This window comes from Hypanus sabinus, chromosome 9 (assembly GCF_030144855.1).
Source record: "Hypanus sabinus isolate sHypSab1 chromosome 9, sHypSab1.hap1, whole genome shotgun sequence".
Taxonomy (NCBI): Eukaryota; Metazoa; Chordata; class Chondrichthyes; order Myliobatiformes; family Dasyatidae; genus Hypanus; species Hypanus sabinus.
This window is the reverse complement of record NC_082714.1, coordinates 88601546-88613292: the sequence shown is the minus strand read 5'-3', so window position 1 is coordinate 88613292 and position 11747 is coordinate 88601546. Positions and strand designations below refer to the sequence as shown.

Here is an 11747-nt window from a genome sequence, read left to right as displayed (position 1 = left end):
AATCCCTTTAGCCACAAGGGCCATATCTAACTTCCTCTTAAATATAGCCAATGAACCGGCCTCAACTGTTTCCTGTGGCAGAGAATTCCACAGATTCACCACTCTCTGTGTGAAGAAGTTTTTCCTCATCTCAGCCCCACATCTTGGTTTTGCATACCATCCCTCCCTACCATTGAGCACATCTGCATGGGGCACAGTCGCAGGACAGCAGCATCTATCATCGGGGACCCCCACCACCCAGGCTATGCTCTCTTCTCACTGCTGCCATCAGGAAAGAGGTGCAGGACCCAAAACACCAAGTTCAGGAATAGTTACCACCCCTCAACCATCAGGCTCTTGAACCAGAGGGGATAACTTCAGTCACCCCATCACTGAACTGATTTCACAATCTATAGACTGACTTTTAAGGACTACACAACTCATGTTGTCGATATTTATTGCTTATGGTGGTGGCATCCGTCATTCTTGAGAGACCATGGATGTGTGCCTGGAGTTTCCAGGGCGCAGGCCTGGGCAGGGTTGTGTGGGAGACCGGCAGTTGCCCAAGCTGCAGGCCTTCCCCTCTCCACGCCACCGATGTTGTCCAAGGGAAAGGCACTAGGACCCATGCAGCTCAGCACCGGTGATGTCGCAGAGCAATGTGTTGTTAAGTGCCTTGCTCAAGGACACAAACATGCTGCCTCAGCTGAGGCTTGAACCAGTAACCTTCAGGTTACTAATCTGATGCCTTGCCCACTAGGCCACGCGCCAACACATTGCTTACTTATCTATCTATCTACCTATTTATTTATTTATTTATTTATTTATTTATTTGGTTAGTTAGTATTTGCTCAGAATGTTGTTTCCTGCACACTAGTTGTATTGACCCTGGCATCTACAGATTTGGACCAGGACAGGCTATTGATGATATCCACTCCTAGGAACTTGAAGGTCTTATCCTCCAACGATAGATGCACCCCTTACCCCACACTCCGCTTTGTTACAATATTGTCTACATGCAATGCTCAACCTTAATCCCAGCCCATCACTGGACACTCCATTAAACTTCTACTGATGTTTTGTACAAAGTTTTCCTGTCTGGTTGCACCGGAACCAGAATCAGAATCAGGTTATTATCACTAGTACGTGATGTGAGATTTGGTGACTTAGCAGCAGCAGTTCAATGCGATACATCACATAGAAAACAAATAATAAATGAAATAAAAATAATGATAATAACTGTGGTAACTTCTACTTTACAAAATGACCACTTGACAACTTGATGGCCAAAAGAACATCTTTATCTGGGACGGCAAATGACATTTACAAAACAGAGGCTTCCAGGTACCTCGTGCGGCATGGGCGGAGGAACCATATACAATGCATACTCGGAGTGAAAAGAGTGGAAGTAAAACCCCGCCACCCCGGATCCAGCCTCTCGTTACCAACAGCTTCCTGATTAGTATTAACCTACTTTTAACAATACTCACATTACAACAATAACAATAAATAACTTACAGTATACGTATATTAAATAGGTTTAAAAAAGTGCAAATAAAGCAGAAATAATAAAAGTGAGGTAGTGTCCAAAGATTCAATGTCCATTTAGGAATCAGGTGGCAGAGGGGAAGAAGCTGTTCCTGAATCGCTGAGTGCGTGCCTTCAGGTTTCTGTACCTCCTACCTGATGGTAACAGTGAGAAAAGGGCATGCCCTGGGTACTGGAGGTCCTTAATAATGGACGCTGCCTTTCTGAGACACAGCTCACTAGAGATGTCCTGGATACTTTGTAAGCTAGTACCTAAGATGGAGCTGACTAGATTTACAACCTTCTTTTCAGTTCTGTGCAGTAGCCCCTCCATACCAGGCAGTGATGCAGCCTGTCAGAATGCTCTCCACGGTACAACTATAGAAGTTTTTGAGTGTATTTGTTGACATACCATAGTCACGGCCTGATACGGTAATTCCAATGCACAGGAACGTAAGCAGCTGCAAGAGGGGTGGCCTCAGCCCAGTACATCGTGGGAATATCCCTCCCCACCATCAGGAGTGTCTACAGGAGGGGCTGCCTCAAGAAGCCAACATCCATCATCAAAGACCCCCACCATCCGTGCCTTGCATCAACCTCAGCCTGACGTCCCAGGTTCAGGAACGGCTACTTTTGTTCAACCGTCACAAACCTACACACTACTTCAATATCCACTCTATTTTATCACTTTGCACTTAAATGGAGTTCTTAAAGTTCTAATTGTACAATAAACTGTACAATTTATGCTTAATTTATCCTTTTCTTGTAATTGCTGCTACCTGATGTTACGATCCCCTGATGCTGCTGCAAGTAAGTTTGGACATGACAATCAGGATCAGGATCAGGTTTATGTTGTAAAATTTGTTGTTTTTCAATGCACAAAACATACGAGGGGTGATTGATAAGTTTGTGGCTTAAAGTAGAAAGAGTCAATTTTAGAAAACCTAGCACATTTATTTTTCAACATAGTCCCCTCCTACATTTACACACTCAGTCCGTGGTCATGGAGCATATGGATCTTAGACCTCCAGAAAGTGTCCACAGATGGGTGATTGATAAGTTCATGGCCTAAGGTAGAAGGAGATAAGTTATACAGCTCTCAAACTACAGGTCATCCCAGTCAGCGAATTGGGCTCTATTATTATAATTTTTAAAATATATATAACTATGTTTTCCTGCTATCAAAATTAAATCTGCTATATGTTTTGTACGTTGTGTGTGAATATTGGTTCTGTGTTTTGCATCTTGGCCCCAGTGGAATGCTGTTTCATTTGGTTGAATCAAGTGAATGGTCATCATCATCATTCAGGTGCCTTGTCATTCATGTCTCTCCATCCATCACGGTCCCTGACTCTCCGAGTTGTAGTTGTTGCCTCCCCTGTTTCTAACCGTGATGTTAATCATTTGATTTCTCCGTCAGCCTCTGCTGCTTTTTCCTTCCAGCTGTCCAGTTTTAACTAAATATTCTAACGTCTCTCTTTGCATGATGTGTCCAAAGAATTTTGATTGCAGTTTTCTGATTTTTTTAAGTACTGAACGTTTTGTTTTCATTCTCTGTAGAACTTCTTCGTTGGTTATCCTGCCCGTATGTGATATGCATAGCATTCTTTAAGTGTATGGTGGAATGGAATCAAACTTGAACCCAAAGCCTCTGCAGCTTTTTTCGATCCGGTGCGAGGCCTCTCCATACCAGATGATGATGCAATAAACTCGACTTTGCAATACAGGATTACGTCACACCTTGGCTCCCTATGATGTCCATCAGATGACGCAAGACCAACAGTCGCGGTCACATCATCCGCTCCGCCGCCGATGACGTCGACTGACGTTCCGTCCAATCCCGCTTGACTGGGGACCGAGCCCACCCACCCAGCGCGGTGATTGGTCGGCTTAGCGGCCTCCAGTGTCCAACGTAACCAGGGGCAACCTGGTCGACCATTGGCTGGCGGGGCCCGTCAGTCAGGTTGGGTCCTCCGGTCCAGCAGGTTCGGTTGCACTGGGAGGAGTGAGAGGCCTTGGCGTTGCGGCCGGGAGCCCGGGGCTCGGTTTTACGGTCTCGCTGCACCCCTCTCCACCCACCTCTCATTGGCCGGGCGCCGCCTCTCGGGGATGCGTGGCCACTTCTGGAGCGACTGCTGACGGGGGGGAAGGGAAGCTAAGGTAAGGCTCGGCGCCCACCCGCCCGCCTCTGCGACGGACTTCCTACCCGCTGGGCCCCAGAAAAGCCTCGGGCTCAGGTGGACGCGCTGCCCCCTGTGGGTATAGGCTCGGCTGTGCCCTTCTGGCACGGGAGGTGGAGGGGTGGACTGAGTCCCTCTTCCTGGAAACGTCCCCCGGGGGTGCGCTCTTCCTGTGGCTGGACCCAGGGCAAGGACGGCGGAGCTACGGGCTCTTTTCCCCGGCCACCACTTCTCTTATTGAGTTGGTTCCTTAGGCCAGCTCTGTCCCCACTCCTCATTCCTTCACAGGAAGCAAGTCAGTCAATGGGTCAATGAAGCCAAGGTTGGTTTCGCGTTCAAACTCCTGCTAAAGTCTAGTGTATGGGAGGATTGGGATTAGTTAAAGGGCTGATTTCCCCCACACTATTGCTGTGGTTAGAAAGCAACTGGATTGCAAGCACTGTGTTGTTATATAAATTGGCTCTCGACCTTCGGTGTGGGCTCGCATTCTTGCTTTCGTTCTCTTCTGCACTGTGCACCTCCTGACGAGCCCGGTTTCAAACTTTGCCTGCTCTGCAGAACACTGGTACATCGTAGCTCTAGGTGCAACGCCTTGTTTGATAGAAAAACAGGAAATTCTGAAAATTAGACTGCAGGTCTGACAGCATCGCAGAGAGGGAGATGGGCATCGATCAAAAATCTTCTTGTCCTTTCAGTGCCTGTAGGTTTTTTGCTATTATACTGCTTTTCTTGTGGGTGGCAATAACTGTATAGCACCAGAGGGGTATGTCACTGTGTAACACTGGGGTACAGTACCGGTGGTGACGGGTCTGTCACTGTATAACACTGGGGTACAGTACCAGTGGGGACGGGTTTCTCACTGTATATCACTGGGGTACAGTAACTGTGGGGATGGGTCTGTCACTTTATAACACTGGGGTACGGTACTGGTGGGGACAGGTCTGTCACTGTATGACACCGGGGTACGGTACCGGTAAGGACGGGTCTGTCACTGTATAACACCGGGGTACAGTACTGGTGGGGACGGGTCTGTCACTGTGTTACACTGGGGTACAGTACCAGTGGGGACGGGTCTCTCACTGTATATCACTGGGGTACAGTAACTGTGGGGATGGGTCTGTCACTTTATAACACTGGGGTACGGTACTGGTGGGGACAGGTCTGTCACTGTATGACACCGGGGTACGGTACCGGTAAGGACGGGTCTGTCACTGTATAACACCGGGGTACGGTACCGGTGGGGATGGGTCTGTCACTGTATAACACCGAGGTACGGTACCGGTGAGGATTGGGTCTGTCACTGTATAACACTGGGGTACGGTACCGGTGGGAACAGGTCTGTCTCTGTATAACACTGGGGTACGGCTCCGGTGAGGATTGGGTCTGTCACTGTATAACACCGGGGTACGGTGCCGGTGGGGACGGGTCTGTCACTGTATAACACCGAGGTACGGTACCGGTGGGGACGGGTCTGTCACTGTATAACACCGAGGTACGGTACCGGTGGGGACGGGTCTGTCACTGTATAACACCGGGGTACGGGACCGGTGAGGATTGGGTCTGTCACTGTATAACATTGATACAGTTCTGATGGGAACAGGTCTGTCACTATAACTCCTGGGTGCAGTGCTGGTGGAATGGTTTTTTGGCGATAGGTGGTTGTCTGCATTCGTGTTGCCGGTGACCCAGGCACAGTGTGCGGTTTAGCCAGGGTCAGCCATGTTTCGTCACGTATGGTGACTGGAGTGACATGAGCAGTGAGGCTGAAAAGATGTGATCTTCTTTTGCGTCACCTGCCCGGAATAATCCTGAATGTGGGAAGAGGGGTGAGGGGATTGCGCCGGCCCATCTCCTCTCAACACCTGTGCCTGGCTTTGATGCTTCTGGTGCACCCTGTGTCGTACCCCGTCCCTTGGCTGTGTGGTGAAAGGCGATGCTGGCAGATGTCAGCAAATGTGTCTGAGCAGAGCCAGCACCTCTCTGCAGACCAGTACCCTCTGCAACTGTCTCTGTTGAAGTCACTCCATTTGGTTGCAAGTTTATTATCAAGATTTAGTATCCTAATTGTTTGTGTCTCGGCCTGGTGTGGAAACAGCAATGGCCAGGAATGGGAAAGTGCACAGGAAGTGGAGGATGCAGACCGGTGCATCACGGGTAAAGCCCTCCCCACATCGAGCACACGAGAAAGCAGCATCGAGATCAAGGACCCCCCACGTTCCAGGCCACGCTCACTCCTCACTGCTGCCATTACAGGAGACTTGGGTTGGACACCACCAGGTTCAGGAACAGTTGTTACCCCAGAACCACGAGGCTTCACTCTCTTCAACACCAAACTGAGTCTACAACTGATCGACTCACTTTCAAGTGTTCCATAAATTTTACTGCAATTCTTTGTTTTTGTAAATGCCTGCAAGTAAATAAACCTCAGGGTAGTGTTATCATATACCTTGGATCATGTTCTTCCAGGCATTTACAGGAAAATGAAGAAATATAACAGAATTTGTGGAAAAACAATACTTAAAAAGACAGACTGACAAACAACCGATGTACAAAAGGAGACAAGCTGTGCATATTAAAAACTATATCCTGAACGTGGCTTGTGAAGAGTCCTTAAAAGTGAATCTGTAGGTTGTGGAATCAGTTCAGAGTTGTGGTGAGTGAAGTTATGCACAGTTCCTGAACCAGGCTTCTCTGAACTGCCTGCCCAGGGGTAGTAGTGAATGGCCTGGATGGTGGGGGCCCCCGATGATGGATTCTGCTCTCTTGTAGTAGTACTCTGTGTAAACGTGCTCATTGGGTACACAGTGCCAATAAAAAGTATTCAAGCCACCCTCCTTGGAAGTTTTCATGTTTTATTATTTTACAAATTAAATCACTGTGGATTTAATTTGGCATTTTTTTTTACGCTGATCAACAGAAAAGACTTTTGTGTCTAAGTGAAAACTGATTTCTACTGAGCAAGCTAAATTAATTACAAATATAAAACACAAAATACTTGATTGCATAAGTATTCACCCCCTTCAGGTGCTCCTTTGGCAGCAAGTATAGCCTTGAGTCTGTGTGGATAGGTCTCTATCTGCTTTGCACATCTGGACCACGCAGTTTTTCCCCGTTCTTCTTTACGAAACTGCTCAAGCTCTGTCAGATTGCATGGGGATCGTGAGTGAACAGCCACAAATTCTTAATTGGATTGAGGTGTGGGCTCTGACTTGGCCACTCCAGGATATTAACTTTGTTGTTTTTAAGCCATTCCTGTGTAGCTTTGGCTTTATGCTTGGGGTCATTGTCTTGCTAGTAAACAAATCTCCCAAGTTGTAGTTCTCATGTAGACTGCATCAGGTTTTCCCCCAGGATTTCCCTGTATTTTACTGCATTCATTTTACCCTGTCCCTTCACAAGCCTTCCAGGACCTGCTGCAGTGAAGCCTCCCCACAGCATGATACAGACACCACCACGCTTCACGGTAGGGACGGTGTGTTTTTGATAATGTGCGGTGTTTGGCTTACACCAAACATAGTGTTTAGTCTGATGGCCAAAATGCTCAATTTTGGTTTCATCAGACCATAGAACCTCCTTCCAGCTGACTTCAGAGTCTCCCACATGCCCTCTGGCAAATTCTAACCAATATTTCATGTGAATTTTTTTTTCCAACAGTGGCTCTCTCTTTGCCACTGTCCCTAAAGCTTCAGTTGGTGAAGCACCCGGGCAACAGTTGTTGTATGTGTGGTCTCTCCATTCAACTGCTAATCGACCACAACCAATTGGCTGCACTAGTGATTTGATGGATCATATTAAAGGGCGTGTATACTTATTCAATCTATTATTTTGTTTTCAATTTGTAATTAATTTAGATCACTCAGTAGAGATCTGTTTTCCTGTTGATCAGTGTCAAAAAAGCCAAATTCAACTGTGATTCAATGTTTTAAAACAATAAAAATGAAAACTTTTAGGGGTAGTGAATACTTTCTATAAACAATTAAAAGGAAGGTTGATCACCTCCTTTTGCCAATGATAGGTTCTTTGTTTGTAAGGGCATCATTAGTAACGTGAAAAAGGCAAGAGAATGGAGTTGAGAGGGATAATAAATCAGCCGTGATCGAATGGTAGAGCAGGCTCGATAGGTCAAATGGCCTGATTATGGTGCGGAGAGCTTTTGCTGGGACGCACTGGGCCGTATCCACCTCCATAGACTTTTCCATTCCTGCCATTGGTGTTTCCATACCAGGCCTTGATGATGCTCTCCACTGTGCACCTGTAGAAACTTGTTAAGGTTTCTTTGTGAATCTGTTGTTTGGGGTTGGCTGCCTCTCCATCTTGAAGGCACTGAACAATGCCTGGAGAGATTTCTCATGGATTCTGCCTCTATGTGTAAACCTGTTGTCAGGTCTCTAATTCCATCGTGATGTTGCTTGACTGACAACTGCCATGCTGTAAGCTGCCCCCAGAGTTCAGAAGAATGATGTAGGAGCGAGGACGTTCCTTTAGAACAGAGATGAGGAAGTTCTTTAGCCAGAAGCTGGTGAATCTGTGGAATTCATTGCAATGGACGGCTGTGGAGGCCGAGTCCTTCATCGTTAGGTCGCATCTGGAATTTCCAGTTGGTGGACGATTTCCCTGCACGCTGCACTGACACATTGGGAAATCATGTACTTGGCAGGTTACAACAGTGCTTTACCTTTGCCTTCTGCCGGGTGAGTTTGAAGAGATCACCACATCTTGCAGTGGGTGACCAGGACATCTTAAATGTCTTGTTGTGCTCTTAGCACTCCACAACGCCTGCAGCCTGCCTTCTTGACCGTCGGACCGTTAATTGGTCTCTTCCGCTCGATCTGCCAGGGCCAGACTTCACACACTGGGATAGGCAGATCCCCTACCTCACCCAGGGTCGAAGACCCATTGGCTACCTGGTTTGGCCCGTCTGCCGAGATGGTTTACTGGAGTGTGGCCGCTGCGCGTGTTACAGCTACTTGGAGCCACAGGTGAGAGCTGACCGCTAGGTAGGGACCAAAGATGGACGAGCTGGCCTGAAAAAGGGCATGACAAGCCCCTCACCAGAGGTGCTATCCCTCCCTAGACACCCCATACACCCTGCTAAGTCCTTAGGTATATTTAAAGCAGAGGTCGACAGCTTCTTGTCAAAGGTTATGTGGAGAAGGCAGGAGAATGGGGTTGAGGAATAATTAATCAGCCATGGTGGGAAGGCAGAGCAGACTGATTCTGCCAAAAGGCCTAATTCTGCTCTTATTGCCTCTCTGTGAGATAGTTGAGAAGGTCATTAGGTTTAAAATTGGGCCCTTAGCTCCGTCATCCTGTGAAGTTGATGTTGAAGTTCATCAATGTTTCTGTGACCCATTGCATCCACTGTACAGGGGACTGGCCTGTACAGCTTCACCAGAGCCCCGCTGACCCGTCTTGTCCATTTCTACCTCCCGCAATGGGGGCTTTGAGAGGCTCACATGCGGTGAAATACGTTGTCTTCTTCAATAACCAACACAGTTCGAGGATTGTGACAGGCAACCTGCACGTGCCAACGTGCTTCCAGCACCAACATAGCATGTCCACAACTTCCTAACCTGTGCGACTTTGGAAACTACAGCTCCTTAGTGTCCCTGGTTCTCCCAGTGTGACGATGGGTCCTGGCTAAAACCACTTACAAAACTATCCTTGCAGGAAGTAGGTGTTACCCAACGTGTACATCAATGGCTGACTTGTACGGAAAGGTGATATTCCTCCTCCCGGTGCCAGAGGGAAAGAACTCCGAGGAAAAAGTTTAAGCGTTTGTCCCATTTCTGAGTTTAAATGGCTGGAAGTTAGTGTAAAGTTATTTTTACCTTCTGCCAGCACAAATGAGTCACAGAGTTAATAAAGTATCCCTTGACAGACAAGGGTATGGATACAGGCTTCAGAATAGCATCTGATCACCACTGGGAGTCCCAGCAGGATGTGGTTCATGAGATCACTTTCACAACCCTGGTACGGTACTGGTGGGGACAGGTCTGTCACTGTGTAACACTGGGCTATGGTACCGGTGGGGATGGGTCTGTCACTGTGTAACACTGGGGTACGGTGCCGGTGGGGAGGGGTCCGTCACTGTGCAACACCGGGGTACGGTACCAGTGGGGACTGGTCCGTCGCTGTCTAACACAGGTACAGTACCGGTGGGGATGGGTCTGTCACTGTATAACACAGGTACAGTACTGGTGGGGACGGGTCTGTCACTCTGTAACACTGGGGTACGGTGCCCGGTGGGGACAGGTCAGTCATTGTTGAAGTCTGGGGTACAGTACTGGTTTGGGCAGACCTGTTATTGATATTTATTATTTGCAGTTCATAATTTGTTTACAGTTCCTGTTCTATGGATTTGCTAGGTATGTCTGCAGTTAAAGAATCTCGGGGTTGTATGAGGTGACATGTATGTACGCTGATAATAAATTTTACTCAGGTCTTTGTATGATACTGGAGTGTAGTAACAATACGGAAGGATCTGTCCCTGTGTGACACTGGGGTACATTGCTGGTTCTGCAATCTTTTCCACGTTTGGAGTCTAATTCTTCAAGCTGCCCCTTGGACCCGGCTGAAGCCCGTGCACTGAGTGCCAGTATGGGGCTGCTGCTGGACGGAGGCCCATCACCTCTCCCAGAAGCTCAGTGACACTGACACGTCTTGCATTGGGAATGTTTGCTTAAGTCAAATTTGCTCTCAGGGAGTGGCAATGACACAAGTGGGAGTGTCTGGTACTCCCTCTGCCCCGCTCTAACCTCGCCCTTGGCTGTCTGCTGTGCATAGAACACATTTTTAATGTTGTTCCTACAACTGATACTCAGTTTACAACAGCTTGATTTCCTCTCATGCTGCTCCCCACCCCCCCCCCCGATGTTTGAGGTCACCCCTCCCTCCCTATCTCAGGCTTCATCAGCTTTTGCTGGCTGTGGTATGTGCCGGCCGCCTGTGTCACGCCTCAGTCAGGCTGCCTCTGACTCAGTCTGTGTAAATGCTGTCTGTGTTCAGATGCTGATGGCAGGGGTGGTATGTCAGCTCTCAGCCAGTGGCCAGGGCAGGGTTGTGACCTGTTCCTCTTCGGAGGGAAGGGCAAAGGGTTTTTTCTTCCACCTGATCTGTAAGATGTGGTGTTCGGAGATGACGGGGGTGGATGTCCGTGTGCACTGAACAGACCTGCTGAAATCCCCAGGACAGCTCGGTGGCAGATTAAAGCACTGCCTCCGAATACCAGAGACCGGGGTTCGATCCCAGCATTCGCCGTAGTTTGCATGTTCTTGGCGGGTTAATTGCTCCCCGGTGTGTGGGTGAGGGGTCGAACCTGGTGTGGGAGTTGATAGGAAGGTGGTAGTAATGTTTCACAGCGCCAGTGATCCGGGTGCAATTCCCGCTGCTGTTTGTAACGAGCTTGTACATTCTCCCTGTGACCACGTGGGACTCCTCCGGGGGCTTCAGTTTCCACCCACGGTCCAAAGCCGGGGGTGGGGGGGGGGGGTTGGTTAGGGTTATTAAGTTATGTGCATGTTATGTTAGTAGTCAGAGTTACAGGCTGCCTCTAACCACATCCTTCGACTGTATTGGTCACTGCATTTCACTGTATGTGTGACAAATCTAATCTTTAATGTCAATGGGTAACATGGACTGTGTGGGCTGAAGGGCCTGTTCTTCCCCCCCCCCCCACCCTGCCAAGGAACATAAACAAGAGGCAATGCTCTGTCAACCCCACCTTTCTACATTCTTGCCAGCGTTCTTGACATTCCTGCGGTGATCTGAGCCATATCCCGATGCTGGGCACTGAGAACTGTCCCCGGCTGTGTCAGACCCAGAGCTGTGCCTCTCCCGTCTGTCTCTGCTGAAGCCAGGCTGGTAACCAAGGATTTAATGATTAGCTCGAAACACTGTGAACTCGTTTCTTGTCAGTCTGAGGATCTGCTGGGGGGGGGGGGGGGAGAGGGGCAGCCCACAAGTGTCGCCACAACTCGCTGGCCCTGGAACATGGGAGGAAACCCACGCTGTCCGTGGGGAGAACGTGCAAACTCCTTACAGACACTGGCACTGTTACGT

General features: G+C 48.6%; 1 protein-coding gene across 4 annotated transcripts in view; it reads left to right on the top strand.

Moving 5' to 3' along the window:
- The first annotated feature begins 3458 nt into the window (after positions 1–3458).
- Positions 3459–11747, top strand: part of otud7b (OTU deubiquitinase 7B) — a 33058-nt gene continuing 24769 nt past the window's right edge. For all 4 annotated transcript variants that reach the window (XM_059980102.1, XM_059980103.1, XM_059980099.1 and 1 more), the window contains exon 1: positions 3459–3666. The gene's annotated coding sequence lies outside the window, so the exon portion shown is untranslated. The remainder of the gene's footprint in view (positions 3667–11747) is intronic.